Raw genomic sequence first — 14,801 nt, 5'->3', positions numbered from 1 at the left:
AATGAAACTAAAAACTAATTCTCTGGAAAGATTAATAAAATTGATAAGCCTACAGCCAGACTGGTCAGGAATAAGAGAGGAAACATACACATTATTCATCATGAATGATAAATCTTACAGGCATTTAAAAGAAAAAAGGATAGGGGCGGCTGGGTGGCTCAGGTGGTTAAGCATTGACTCTTGATCTCAGCTTGGGTCATGAACTCATGGTTCGGGAGTTTCAGCCCCACACTGGGCTCTGCACTGACAGCATGGAGCCTGCTTGGTATTCTCTGTCTCCCTCTCTCTGCTCCTTCCCCACTTGCATGCTCTCACTGTCTCTCTCAAAAATAAATAAAATAGGGGCGCCTGGGTGGCTTGGTCGGTTAAGCATCTGACTTTGGCTCAGGTCACGATCTCACGGTCTGTGAGTTCGAGCCCCGCATCGGGTTCTGTGCCGACAGCTCAGAGCCTGGAGCCTGTTTCAGATTCTGTGTCTCCCTCTCTCTGTGACCCTCCCCCGTTCATGCTCTGTCTCTCTCTGTCTCAAAAATAAAATAAACGTTAAAAAAAAAAAATTAAAAAAAAAATAAATAAAATAAACATTAAAAAAAAAGAAAAAAGGATATACATGAACAAATTTTACCAATAAATTTAACAATCCATATTCCTGAAGACACAAATTACTAAAACTGGCCCAAGAACAAGTAGGAGACTTGACTATTCCTAAGTCTATTAAAAAAGCTGAATTAATTAAAATGCTTCCCACAGAAGTATACTGATATATGCTATTTTACTTTGAAATGCATAAAAAAATAAAATAGATTGATGGAGCGCCATCCTATGGATCAGATATGTGAAAAAATATGGTAAATGACAGAATCTAGGTGGTTTTATCAGTATTTGCTATATAATTTTTCATAATAAAATTTTAGGTAAAAAATTCTTCTCACAGGGGTGCCTAGGGTGGCTCAGTCAGTTGAACGTCTGACTCTTAATTTCGGCTCAGGTCATGGTCTCTTGGTTCACGGGGTGGAGCTCCACATCGGGGTCTGTGCTGACAGCGTGGAGCCTGCTTGGGATTCTCTCTCTCTCCCTCTCTCTCTGCCCCTCCCCTGCTCTCTTTCTCAAAATAAATAAATAAACTTAACAAAAACATTCTTGGGGCACTTGGGGCACTGAACTTCAGCTCAGGTCATGATCTCATGGTTCGGGAGTTCGAGCCCCACAACGGTCTCTATGCTGACAGCTTGAGCCTGAAGTTTGCTTCAGATTCTGTGTCTCCCTCTCTCTCTCTGCCCCTCCCCAACTTGCACTCTGTCTCTCTCACTCTAAAAAATTGAATAAACATTAAAAAAAAATTTTTTAATTAAAAAAAAATTCTTCACAAGGAAAACTCTAGGCCTGGATGCCCTCAATGGTTAATTCTATTAATCATTAAGCAAGAAATAATACCAATCCTACGTAAACCTTTTTTTTCCCTACACAAACTCTTTTTTAAAAAATGGAGAAAGAAAAAATAAATAAAATAAAATAAAATAAAATAAAATAAAAATAAAATAAAAATAGAGAAAGGAAGGAATATGCTCCTGTGGTAGGGTCTCCTCCCTATTGAAAAAAAAGAAGAAAAGGAAAAGGAAAAAAAAAAAACCTCAAGGCAACCTGGTTATATGCAAACATGATAACATCCCATGATAACACAAACATGACCTTGTAACATGAGACCACTTAATCATGTTACCATATATGGGAGATAAAAAAGTAAAAAACACATTAAGGAAAGTAAAAAATATATTAAAAACTATGCCACGTGACATTCGGGGCTCAGTTCTTCAGGTAGGAACCCAACTGAGCAGTGCCAGCAGGAATAAAGTTACTTCCTGGAAAGAAAAGCCTCAGTGTCACAACTCTCTGTGAGAGAATCCTGCTACACCCCAACTTATTTTATAGGGTAACATTACTCTAGTATTAAAACCAGACAAAGACATCACAAGAAAACTATGGACCTAACATCCCTCATAAATACTGATGCAAAAATAATCTACAAAATATTAGCAATTCAAATTCTGTAACACATAAAATAAATACTATTATCATGATCAAGAGGGGTTTATCCCAGGAATGTAAGGTTAAGTTAATATTAAAAATCAATCACTGTAATTCTATATCAGAATAAAGAGAAAATCCAGGGGCGCCTGGCTGGCTGGTGGTAGAGAATATAACTCTTGATCTTGGGGTTCTAGAGTCAATGCAATTCCAATCAAAATTTTAGCAGGCTTTTTCTGTAGAAATGGACAAGCTCATCTTTTTTTTTTTTTTTTTTTAATGTTTTTATTTGTTTTTGAAGGAGAGAGAGACAGAGCATGAGCCGAGGAGGAGCAGAGAGAGAGGGAGACACAGAATTTGAAGCAGGGTCCAGGCTCTGAGCTGCCAGCACAGAGCCCAACGCGGGGCTCGAACTCACGAGCTGTGAGATCATGACCTGAGCCAAAGTCGGACACTCAACCGACTGAGCCACCCAGGCGCCCCGACAAGCTCATCTTTATTTTTTATTTATTTATTTATTTATTTATTTTAATTTATTTTTGAGACAGAGAGAGACAGAGCATGAACGGGGGAGGGGCAGAGAGAGAGGGAGACACAGAATCGGAAGCAGGCTCCAGGCTCTGAGCCATCAGCCCAGAGCCCGATGCGGGGCTCGAACTCACGGACCGTGAGATCGTGACCTGAGCTGAAGTCAGAGGCTTAACCGCCTGAGCCACCCAGGCACCCCGCGACAAGCTCATCTTTAAATGGAAGGGCAAGGGACCCTAGAATATCCAAAACAACTTTTTTTCTAGTAAAAATATGGAATTCGTCCTGAATTTGCGTGTCATCTTTGCGGAGGGGCTGTGCTAATCTTCTCTGTATCGTTCCAGTTTTAGCATGTGTGCTGCCAAAGCAAGCACAAAACAAGTTTTAAAAAGAACAAAATTAAAGGACTAATATTACCCGACTTTGAGATTTACTACAGACTTACAATAATCTAAACAATATAGGGCATAAATTTAGACATGCAGACCAAAGGAACAGAACCCGCATATATATGGTCAATTGATTTTTTACAAATGTGCCAAGGCACTTCAATAGGAGAGAGAACAGTCTTTTCAACAACAACGGTGGAACAACTGGATATGTGAGGTAGGGGGTGGAGGGGGGTAGAATGAACATTTACTCATCACACACCATATAAAAGTATCAATGTAAAAAAAAGGCAGAGGAGTGCCTGGCTGTCTCAGTCAGTAGAGCATGTGACTCTTGATCTTGGGGTCTTGAGTTTGAGCCCCACATTGAACATAGAGATTATTTAAAAAAAAAAATAATAACGTGAAATGGATCATGGAACTAAATGTGAAAGCTAGAAGTATAAAACTTACAGAGGAAAATATAGGTGAAAAATTTCACAGCTAGGAGTAGGCAAAGATTTACTAAATAAAACACAAAAGCACAAATCATTACAAAGATTAATAAATTTATCTTCATGAATGTTGAATTAAATTAAAATTAGTTGTTATTAGGGGAGCCTGGGTGGCTCAGTAAGTTAAGCATCCAACTCTTGATTTTGGCTCAGGTCACGATCTCACACTTGGCGTGTTTGAGCCCCACATCAGGCTCTGTGCTCCCAGTGTGGATCCCAGTGCTTGAGATTCTCTTTCTCCCTCTCTCCCTGCCACTCACCTGCTTGTGTTTGCTCTCTCCTTCTCTCTCTCTCAAAATAAAGAAACTTTAAGTAAGTACTAACTAACTAAATAGATATACACAGGTCTTCATTAAAATGTCTCGACTTTAAAAAACATCATTCAGACAATGCAAAAGGCAAGCCATAGACTAGGAGAAAATATTTGCAATAAATATATATGACAAAGAACTTGCATCCAGAATACACAAAAACTCTTAAATAACACACACACAAGACAAATGAACGGATTTTCAAATTCAAGTATTTATTTACTTTGAGAAAGAGAGTGTGTGCACAGTGGGGGAGGGACGGAGAGGGGGAGAGAATCCCAAGCAGGCTCTGTGCTGTCAGTGCACAGACTCACACCGGGCAGGCTCGATCTCACTAACCGTGTGGGATCATGACTTGAGCCAAAATCAAGAGTCTGACACTTTAACTAACTGGGCCACCGAGGCACCCACCGATTTTTTAAATAACCAAATAGTCTGGACACTTCACAAAAGATATATAATGTCCAGTAAGCAAATGACAACTGCTCAACATCACTCGTCATAATGCAAAATAAAATTGATAGTAAGTTATTTATTTTTTTTAAGAACCATAACTGCAGTATTTTTATTTTATGTAAAATGAGTTAGCTTTAAGCTAGGTCTCTTAGATATCCACCATCAGGTAGGTATCTCGGATGACCCATTCAAGGAAGTTCACTTAACCCAACTTAATGAAGCATATATCCTTTGTGCACTGATGAAAATACAGCCGGCACATATCGAGGCTGTGTTTCTGGATCAGACCATGTGGGTTTGAACAGAACAAGAACCCTGGCCAAATTTCCTCAAATGGCTCTAGGAGAGCTGCTGGTGACCCATTTTGGATGTGACACATCTTGCATGTGACAAGGCAAAACACAATACTAATTTTTAAAATTGTAATGTATGTAGTATAATGAGAACACTGCATACCCATAGAATAAGTAAAATTAAAAAGACAATTCCAAGTGTGACAAGAATATGGAGTGGCTAAAACTCTTACTCATTGTCAGTTGGAATGAAAAATGGTACAACATTTTTGAAAATGGTTTGGCATTTTTTAAAAAAGATCTTTATTGAGATATAATTTATATACCATAAAATTAACTCATTTAAAGTATACAATTCAATGCTTAAAATTTTTTTTAATGTTTGTTTATTTTTGAGAGAGAGATAAGAGACAGGGCATGAGCAGGGGAGGGGCAGGGAGAGAGGGAGACACAGAATCCAAAGCAGGCTCCAGGCTCTGAGCTGTGAGCACAGAGCCCAACACAGGACTCGAACTCACGAACAGCGAGATCATGACCTGAGCCGAAGTCGGATAATCAAACGACTGAGTCACCCAGGCGCCCCTTAATACTTCTAGTGTATTCACATGGTTGTACAACTATCACTATGATCTAAACTTAGAACATTTTCATCAGCCCTTCAAAAAACCTTGTACCCATTAGCAGCCATTCCCCATTCTGTTTCCCAACCCTAGCCATGGGTAACCACTAATGTATTTTCTGTCTTTATAGATGTGTCTATTCTGGACATTTCAAATAAATGGAATCCTTTGGGTCTTTGTGTGTGGCTTCTTTCACTTAGCATATGTTTTCAAGAGTCATCCATATTGCAGCATGTATCAGTACTTTATTCTGTTTTATGGAGGAGTAATACTCCATTATATGGATGTATCACATTTTTTAATCTATTCAGTTGCTAATGGACATTTAGGTTGTTTCTAGTTTTTAGTTATTATGAATAATGCTACTATAAACACTTGTGTACAAGTCTTTGAGTGGACATAGTTTCATTTCTCTTTCAGTAAATACCTAAGAGTGTCATAATATAGATGAATCTCAGACACAAAAGAGCACACAGAAAAGACACTGGTGGTTGATTAGGGCCCAGACTCATGGTTAAGACTGACCACAAAGGAGAACTTTTTGCAGGGATGGACATGTTCTACATGTTGTGGGGGTGGGGTGGATAGTGGATATATGTATTTGCATGATATATATTATGTCAAGTATACCTCAATAAAGTTTTTAAAAATTCAGTAAATCATGACTAGATTAAAAACAAAAAAGACGGGGGCACCTGGGTGGCTCAGTTGGTTGAGGGCCCAACTCTTGATTTCAGCTCAGGTCATGATCCTAGGGTTGTGGGATCGAGCCCCACATCAGGCTCCACACTGAGGGTGGAGCCTGTTTAAGATTCCCCCTCTCTCTTTCTATCTCTCTCCCTCTTCTGCCCTTCTCTCCCATTTGTATGCTCTCTTTCTCTTAAAAAATTTTAATTAAAAAAAAAAAGATGTACAACTATGGCAGTAAGCTTATGTCTTTTTTTGGTATTACTATTCCATTTTTGGTTGGGGCAAGAATGATTCAGACTGGTGGCAAGTAACTAAGTTAGGAATTCTCAGTATTTTGACAATGCCAAGGATTCTCCTCATTGTGCTCCTCCTTTCCACTCCTCCACTCCTTGAAATCCTCCCTGACAAATTCAATGGACTCTGGGCAAGGGCACCTGTGTGGCTTGATTTCAACTCTTGATTTCTGACTCTTGATTTTGGCTCAAGTCATGATTTCAGGGGCCCTGTGTCGGGCTCTGTGCTGTATGTGGAGTTTGCCTAGGATTTTCTCTCTCCCTCTTTCTGCCCCTTCTCTATGCTCTTCCCCCCTACAAAATAAAAAGAATAGACAGACAGACAGACAGACAGACAAATGGGCTCTGGGTGGCAATCAACAGTGTCTGGAATACTTTTCAAGTGGACACTAGCTACATGAGGTTTTTATAAGTGGCTGTACTTACCTGGACCTTCTGACAAACTCAATAATTTGCCAAGCTTGGGGGTTTATAGGGTCCTTCCTGTCTTTACCAATCTAATGAAGGTTCTGATTCTTGCCTTTTTAGTGAAACTGAGGCAAGGATAAAGATATGAAATGATCATGGCTCTCCTTGTGGAAACTCATTCTAAATAAGGGTCACTGGCCAACCACTTATGGATTTCTGAGGCAATATTTCTCTAGGGTACAAGGAGACCAGGGAGGTTTTATCTGTCCTTAGGTTTATACAAGGTCAAGTGGGGCTGCTGCAAGCATGCCGCATACATCAGCTGAGTGAGGTCTACACAGGCAAAGGTCTAACCAAGAAGTAGTGACGCTGATTCTTACACTGTGAAGTCTTCAAGGCAGGCACAATCTTTGCATTTTTATAGCCCCTGGCTTGGCACATAGCAGATACTTCTATACTTGTTGCACCGAAGGAAATTACTCTGGGGAACTTGAGGCTAGAGCACATATTCCTTGTCTTACTGCTCTAACCAAAGACACTCAAAATCAGAGAATTCTTAGACCAAAGGAGGTTCTTGAGGGTTTCCTTGAGAGGCAAGGATTGGTTGTTTTTAAAAACACTTTAGCTCAAAGCGGCTGAAAAAAAGAAAACAAGCCAACTAGACAAGCCCAGGAACTAGAACAAGTAACAGCCTGGTAACAAAAATCACAGACTCTATTGAGTGAGCACTTCTCCCTCTACTGTGTGCTTACAGTGACTTTCTATCTAGGATAACCTGGATATCTCTCCAGGGCACAATTATCCAATATAATTGTTTGGAAACAAGGATCCAAAAGGTGAACAAATCTCTTAGGCTAAAAAAGATGATGCCTTTTAAAAGGTAACTGTTTCCTCTATACAGCTACCTTGCATATAATACGTAGAAGTTTCTCCCCTTTTTTTCTATTTTCATCTCCTATACTTCAGGATTAAACTCAATTTCAAAACCAATATAAGTTGGCCAATTCTCCCAGTCCCATCCATGTCTTTCAAGCCTGCTACCAAAGGGCTTTCCACTACCCTGAGATTTATTGATCTGACAGACTGGCTCTGCCCTTCAGCAAGGTGGATCAGATAATGAACCTCACAGTGGTGATTAGTGAGAGGCCATCAGCTGGTTAAAGGAGTGGTGACAGTGACTTTCTTTAATTTCCCTGGGCAGTTGCCCCCACCTCCCTGACTTTATTTGGCTGAAGCCCTAGACAGCCCTTGTAACGCTTTTCTTTGCACTAATTACAGATCCAGTGTGCCCAGTGCCCAGGCCCTTTCCCTCCACAAGCAAGGCACGCAATCACACTAAGAGGCAGCCAAGGAAATGAAGGTGGGGGAATCATGACACACAAGTATTGCATCAGGCGTTCTCCTTCTCTGTGGCTTATTATAGGCAGGCCACTCCTCCCCGTTCAACCCAAGAGGCAAGTGTGTCTGTCCTTCCCACCTGAGGTGTCTTTCTTTGGAAACATATCACGGAGGGAGAGAGAAAACATCATCTCTGCTCCTAACTCACGAGCACTGTGACATGGGGTCTCTGCCTCCCTGCCAGGACTCACGGATCTATCCCTCCCTAAAAGACAGAATTCTTTACCAGAAATCCTAGTTGTGAGCTATCCACAGTTTCCCTTCTAGTTGAGTGGGTCATTTTTAAGACTGCAACCTCCTTTGTGCAGTTATCACTGCGAACAGTCGAAGTACTGTTATGGTACCCACCAAAAACATTTCCCGTTAGCACAACTTAGAAGAGGTAAGTTTGCATGGCAACACTTGAGGCCTCTGATGTTACCACAGTGGCAAACCGTGCTCTTTCTAGCACACCTTATAGAGTTTTGAGCTACCTCCTGAGGAAAGGGTTGCAGTGGAAATAAAAGTTCCCGGGAGATCTATTTGGGAGGAAAGAGGTGACCAAAAAACAAACCAAAGGGGGAAGTCTTACTTGTACACTCTCATTTAATAATTGGAATAAAGGATCCTTCTTAGATTAAACCAAGAAAGCAAGGGCTGCTGTCCCCTGTAACCTCTGGAAAAGCTGACAAATACTGCAATTCCTACAAGCTCCAACACTATTCCTCTATTCGCTGCCAATGAAACTTCAGTGGCAGTGAAGCCTGACTGAGGAAGACCAGAAGTTCATGTAATGCACATTTCACAATTCATATTTAATTGGAGAAAATGCTGTCAGTGGCAGAGATGAATAATAAGCTGAGCTCTTTACCAGTGACCTCTACATTCATCTAGCTTGGCTGTGGGACATTAATTTTGAGAGTCTTTGTTTTGTTGTTGTTTTAACAAAATGGAACTACTACTTTAAAAACAATTAAAATTCAGTATGCTTTTAGATTTTGACCCATATAAATATATTGTCTATTACAAAAAAATCTTTTTATTTTTTTTAAGTCGCCTTTGGTCTGTGGAAAAGCTTTATTTCTCACAGTAACTTTGCTGACATGTTTGATGGAATAAAGAGACTCTTTCCTCATTTATAAAGTTATCATACTGTGCCAGAAGCCTCTACTCAGGCATTTCTGTCTGGCTGACAGGCAAACTCTCCAGGCCCCTGTTCAGTACTTTCCTTCCTCAACTGAACGGTCTCTTCCCAAACCAGGGCCTTTTCCCACGCCCCCAGGAATGAGCCCTATTATCTGCACTGTCTCTGCTTCTCCCTCCACCTTCCTTCAGAATACCTGGCAAGCTCAAGCTGTCACACATGCCTTGGCCTGATGAAGTGGAAGGAGCTCAGACTTCAGTGTCAGACAGACTTATGTTCACATTATGGCTTTGCACTAACAGCTGTGTGACCATGGACAAATTACTTAGCCTCATTAGCACCCTCATCTATAAGATAGCTGTACCTATCCCAAATAGTTGATACAACAATGAAGCAAATAACCTATATAAAAGTGCCCAGCTCAAGAACTACTAGCTTTTCCTTTCCTTTTATCTATTTGTGTCCTCTTAAAATCCAAGATACTGTCTCCCCTTTCTCTGGCAGTGAAGCCCACCTCCTGGTCCAAGTGAGACCACGGCCATCCTGGCAGCACATCATCAGCTTATCCTCTTATCTGGACCTTCTTAAGATGCCCTATATAACATAAAGTTGATTTCCGAGGTTAAGCAGCTTGTAAGAAAATCCTTCTTCCACTGACTCTGTCTTTCCTGTTTTAGTGGATCCAGTTAACAAACAACTCATATTGAACTTTTTTTCTGCCAAACAGGTCAACATTCAGCTGGAGTCTAAACAAAGGCAACAAGGAAGGCAGGGTCTCAGACAGCCAATGCTGTGTCGCATGTTTGCACTCAGTAAGAGTTCACACAGCAACCATCGCTCAGGGTTATAGAGAGGCAGTGCAAAACTACAGGCTGTTGTGGAAAAACAACAGGAAACTGAGTCATGGCTATCATCATAGGAATCCTAAATCTTAGGTCTCCAGCAGGTGTCTCCGTCAAGGCTGCTTTCCATGGTGGTTAAGGCCCTACTCTAAGATGAAAAAACATCACAGGGACTCTCAGAGTGGAATACTCAGAGATCTCAACTGTCCTGGGGAGAACTTTCTATCAGTGGCTCTCATGGGGAAAGTGAGCTACACTCACTCCCTGCTCAGAAAGTCCTGCCTCACAACTTTACAGCCTGCTTCTCCCAATGCTCCTCAACAACTAGTAATGTGCTAGAGCTGGCTCATACATAAACCGTGAGATCATGACCTGAGCCAAGGTCGATGCTCAACCGACTGAGCCCCCGCCGGCACCCCAAGATTTCACTAGGATTTCTCAATGCCTAGCATTTATTTGTAGTGGCTCTCATCTTAGGATCAGGAGAAAATCAAAAAGGTTTAGAAAGATTACTAATAGGTATACTAGCTTCCAATGTAACCTTCAGATGTGAAGCATCTCTTTTCCCTAATTTACTTTAATCTAATCCTATAAATAAGTTATATTCTTTGCTTTGTCACGATACTTTTAAAGATACCTCTTGCAATATACAATATTATTCGTGCCTCCTCTGAGTCCAAAATCCAAAGCCCACAGTGAGAGTGGAGACTTAAAGAGATAATGGGAGGTAAAACTCCATAAAATTCCGAAAGTAGAAAACTTAAGAATCTGGTTACATTGTCCTATGGTCCTGTGACATATGGGGATGCCAGCAGACCACCTTGCTTATCCTCCTGGAAAATTGCTAAGCCTCCCTGTAGAGAAATGTCTAGTAGTCTCCTCAGCCACTTGGATGAAAGGAACACCAGCTTCAAGAAAGGTTTGCCCACTCAGAAAAACAAAGTAGAATAGTGGTTGCCAGGGGTGAAGAGGAGGTGGGAAAGGAAGTTGTTCAATGGAGAGGGGTTTCGTTTTGCAAGATGAAAAAGTTCTAGAGATCAACAGTGCAATGATGCACACATATCAACACTAGTGTACTGTACACTTAAATGGTTAAGATGGTAAATTTTGTTATGTACTTTTTACCATTTTTTTTAAAAGCTTGGTTTGCTCATTAGGCCTTATCACATGCCTAGCACTGAGGCTGGCTCATACTAGGCCTTTGATTAACACTTATGAATTGAATCAAAGGCAGTACAATTAGGTCAGGGAAGAGAGTCAGTACATTGTGGGTTATGGGGTCTGTGATGACAATTGAAATGACAAAATTGTATTTCTAAGTCATCCAGCCTCTGGATATCCTGTGATCCAAGGACAAGGGTTACAGAAACTCTGGTACTCTTCTCCTTTCTTTCTGTCCTTTTCAGGTCCTCGCTTTGAGTACATTTTACAATCTATGCCTCTCTATTGACCCAATTCCTATCCCTGCTCTTTCAAGGCTCAACTCAATTCTTCTCTCTTCCATATGGCCTTTCCTGACCACCACAACCTACAAAGGTCTTCCTCTAACAGGAGTTCACAGATCCCACTGCTAGTACTGGTCAGCTATCGATAAGCTGTGTTAAGCCATCTCTTGAACTTATTCCATCCTTTGAGAACAAAGGCCCTTTACCATACTTCTCTATTCCTCAAATGCCTAGCATAATCTGAGCACAGAGCAGGTGCTAAATGCTAAAATACTGATAGGTGAATGAAGGCTGAAGAAAGCAAGGGTGGGCCAACCATTTATTTGCTTTCCCATGGGATATTTCAAAGTCACAAAATTGGTCATGAATGTGACTAAAAGCTTAAGGAATCAGGCACTCAGAGAAGGTTTTGACTTGAATCCTAAATTGTGACTACGTACTCTAGATATTCAGAGCTCTAGAGAATCTTCCGTAAAATTCTACCATGAAGTCCTTCCTCTCTTGTCTATTAGGAAATCAGAGCTGATATAAATCAATATGTCACAGCATTTGTAAACCAAAACAAATAGTGAATAGTTTAAAAAGAGCTCAAGATCTTCAATGGGCATTTTCAAAGGTCTGATGGCATCAGGAACAAGGAAAGTATAAGGTACTTACTACTAAAGGAACTATGCCAGTGATTCTTAAAATTTGGAGGGCGGTGGGGAGGTGTCAAAGACTGGTTAAGAATTTTAAGAAGATGGACCTTTTTTTTTTTTTTTTAAAAGATTTAATTAAAAAAAAAAAACTTTTGGGACACCTGGGTGGCTCAGTCGGTTGAGCGTCCGACTTCGGCTCAGGTCACGATCTCGCGGTCCGCGAGTTCGAGCCCCGCGTCGGGCTCTGGGCTGATGGCTCAGAGCCTGGAGCTTGCTTCCGATTCTGTGTCTCCCTCTCTCTCTGCCCCTCCCCCGTTCATGCTGTGTCTCTCTCTGTCTCAAAAATAAATAAACGTTAAAAAAAAAAAACAAAAAAAAAAAACTTTTAAAAGTAATCTCTACACATGGGGCTCGAACCTATAATCCCCAAGATCAAGAGTCACACATTCCACCAACTGAGCCAGCCGGACACCCCAAAATGGACCCTCTTTAAGAAAAAAAAAAACTGGGGCACCTGGGTGGCTCAGTTGGTTGAGTGTCTTACTTCGGCTCAGGTCATGATCTCGTGGTCTGAGTCTGAGCTCCACATTGGGCTCGCTACTGTCAGCCTGTCAGTGCAGAACCCACTTTGGATCCCCTGTCCCCCTCTCTCTACTCTTTCCGCATTTGAGCTCTCCCAGAAATAAACAGATATTAAAAAAAAAAAAAAAAAGGACATATATATATATAGAGAGAGAAAGTAAAACAGTGATTACAGGGGTGGGGGGAGGAGAAACGGGCAGATGGTGTTTAATGGGCATGGGGTTTCAGTATGAAATGATGAAAAAGTTCTGGAGGTGGATGGTGGTGATGGCTGCACAAAGATGTGAATGTACTTAGTGCCACTGAACTCTACACTTAATAATGGTTAAAATAGTAAATTTTACGTATATTTTATCATACACAAAAAGGAGTCAAAATGAACAAGCTTCACCATCAACCTTAGACAAATGTGACATGTGTATAAAGTTATAACAATGCATGCAGTTTATCACACTAGATAATGAACAACTATTCTGTCACACTGAGGGTATTGACTGATTAAAAAGCTCGGCCCTCCATGAAGCCAATGAGAAGTAACAGAAAAATGTCATGTATCTTCTGGAAATCTGAAAAGAAGCGCCAGTGTAAGAGAATGGGCTTTGTTCAGTAAGCAATAATGAATTTACAAATATCACTCTGAAATGCCTCAAACAGAGGCTGGAATGTGTCTGGGTGCTGTCGGAACTCAAAATTCACAAATCTCTTGCCAGAAGAAAATGGCAGGCGGGGCAGGCAGATCTAGCAAAGAGCCTTCTCTTGTCTGCTGTCTTACTAAGTGCTATAAATTCCAGTTAACACCTATCCATAGTCTTCTGGGTTTCTTTTTTTTTTTTTTTTAGGGGTACTTTATTTATTTATTTACTTACTTAATGTTTATTTATTTTTGATAGAACACAAGGGGGGAGAAGAAGAGAGAGAGGGAGAGACAGAATCTGAAGCAGGCTCCAGGCTCTGAGCTGTCAGCACAGAACCTGACGTGGGGGCTCGAACTCACAAACCATGAGATCGCGACCTGAGCTGAAGTCGGTCGCCCAACCGACTGAGCCACCCAGGTGGCCCCTAGGAGTGCTTTAGAATCTACTTGGGGATTAAGTTCCTGATTTTTTTTCTCTCTACTTAGTTTGCTGCTAACAACTACAGGGCCCAAATGGATCCCATAGCCAGCTCTTTGGGAAGCTGTGAATACACTCAACATTAAGTGATAGGAGCCATTTATGTTCAGAAGTGAAGGGGGAGAAGTGCTCCAACACATGTCGGAGATTAACAAGGCGGTCAAATACTTCTAATCTGATAGTGCTAAGAATAAAACCAAGTGCATCCTAATGCTGTCATTTAGAGCCCTTCAAAGTCAGCTAGGGAAGAGAAGCAACAACTATTTTAAGGGCAGTTTTGAAAAGGGTCCTAGAATAGCAACACCCTTCCCCCACTCCCAAAGTGAAAAGGATTGCTAAGAGAGATAGTGTACAAAACTCTGTGACAGCAAGGACTACACTTAGATTATTCACCATGGATCCTCACTACCCAGCACCACACCTTGCAAACGGCAGGCATGTAATTACTTGCTCACTAAGTAAATCTTCCAGAGCCGTTATCTCTTCTCCATTCTTGAATAGGACTGTGTACTCTCCCTCCCCACAGAAATCACCTCATCTCTGGCTTGTGGACTCTTTCTGAGAGGCACTTTCATCACTTCATTTAACTTTGAGAGAAGTTGGAGGAGGGTGAGGACACGTGCTTGCTAATCATCCTTTTCCAGATTGCCTCGTGCGCCAGAATGGATTTTTATTATTGGTCTGTGGCTGCTACTGCTGTAGAAAGATTTCAGCCTGACCTTCCCAAGCTGCTGGGGAATGAATACTGCACGTGGCTGACAGGGAAAATGTGCCTTCCTTTTTTCTTTTCTTTCTTTTTTTTTTTTTTTTAAAGCTTTTAGACTAACCAGAGCTCACTGTGGTAGGAAAGTCACCCTTTCTCTTATTATACAAAACTCAGGATGTTGAATTCTTTTGCATAAAAATGATATAGTAAAACCAATCTGAACTGGTCCAACAGGGAAAAGGTAGCATCTTGAAGTACCTCACAGAAAGCAGTGGCATCAAAGAACAGGACTTGGGGAAAAAAGAAAACGAAAGCTATTTACAAAAGCAGTTTAAATAAGAGGATGGATTCTCACAGCTGGCCTCACAAAAGAGAACAAATATGTCAAAGGGAACAACAGACTAATAGAGTCCTATCCATCTGGCTGAGGAAAGAGCCACTGGTGAGA

At 41.1% G+C, this 14,801-nt stretch overlaps 1 protein-coding gene, 1 non-coding gene and 1 pseudogene across 3 annotated transcripts in view; all 3 read right to left on the bottom strand.

Annotated features, from left to right (window-relative positions):
- ARMH3 (armadillo like helical domain containing 3) overlaps nucleotides 1-14,801 on the bottom strand; it is a 176,280-nt gene that overhangs the window by 20,768 nt on the left and 140,711 nt on the right. The window lies entirely within an intron of this gene.
- LOC132685716 (U6 spliceosomal RNA) lies at nucleotides 2,821-2,927 on the bottom strand. The gene has a single exon (XR_009613285.1). It is a non-coding gene; the product is annotated as a U6 spliceosomal RNA (small nuclear RNA).
- LOC132684994 (small ribosomal subunit protein uS14 pseudogene) lies at nucleotides 3,335-4,664 on the bottom strand (annotated as a pseudogene).

This window comes from Panthera onca, chromosome D2 (genome assembly GCF_046562875.1).
Source record: "Panthera onca isolate mPanOnc1 chromosome D2, mPanOnc1 haplotype 2, whole genome shotgun sequence".
NCBI lineage: Eukaryota > Metazoa > Chordata > Mammalia > Carnivora > Felidae > Panthera > Panthera onca.
This window is presented reverse-complemented; position numbering and strand designations above follow the sequence as displayed.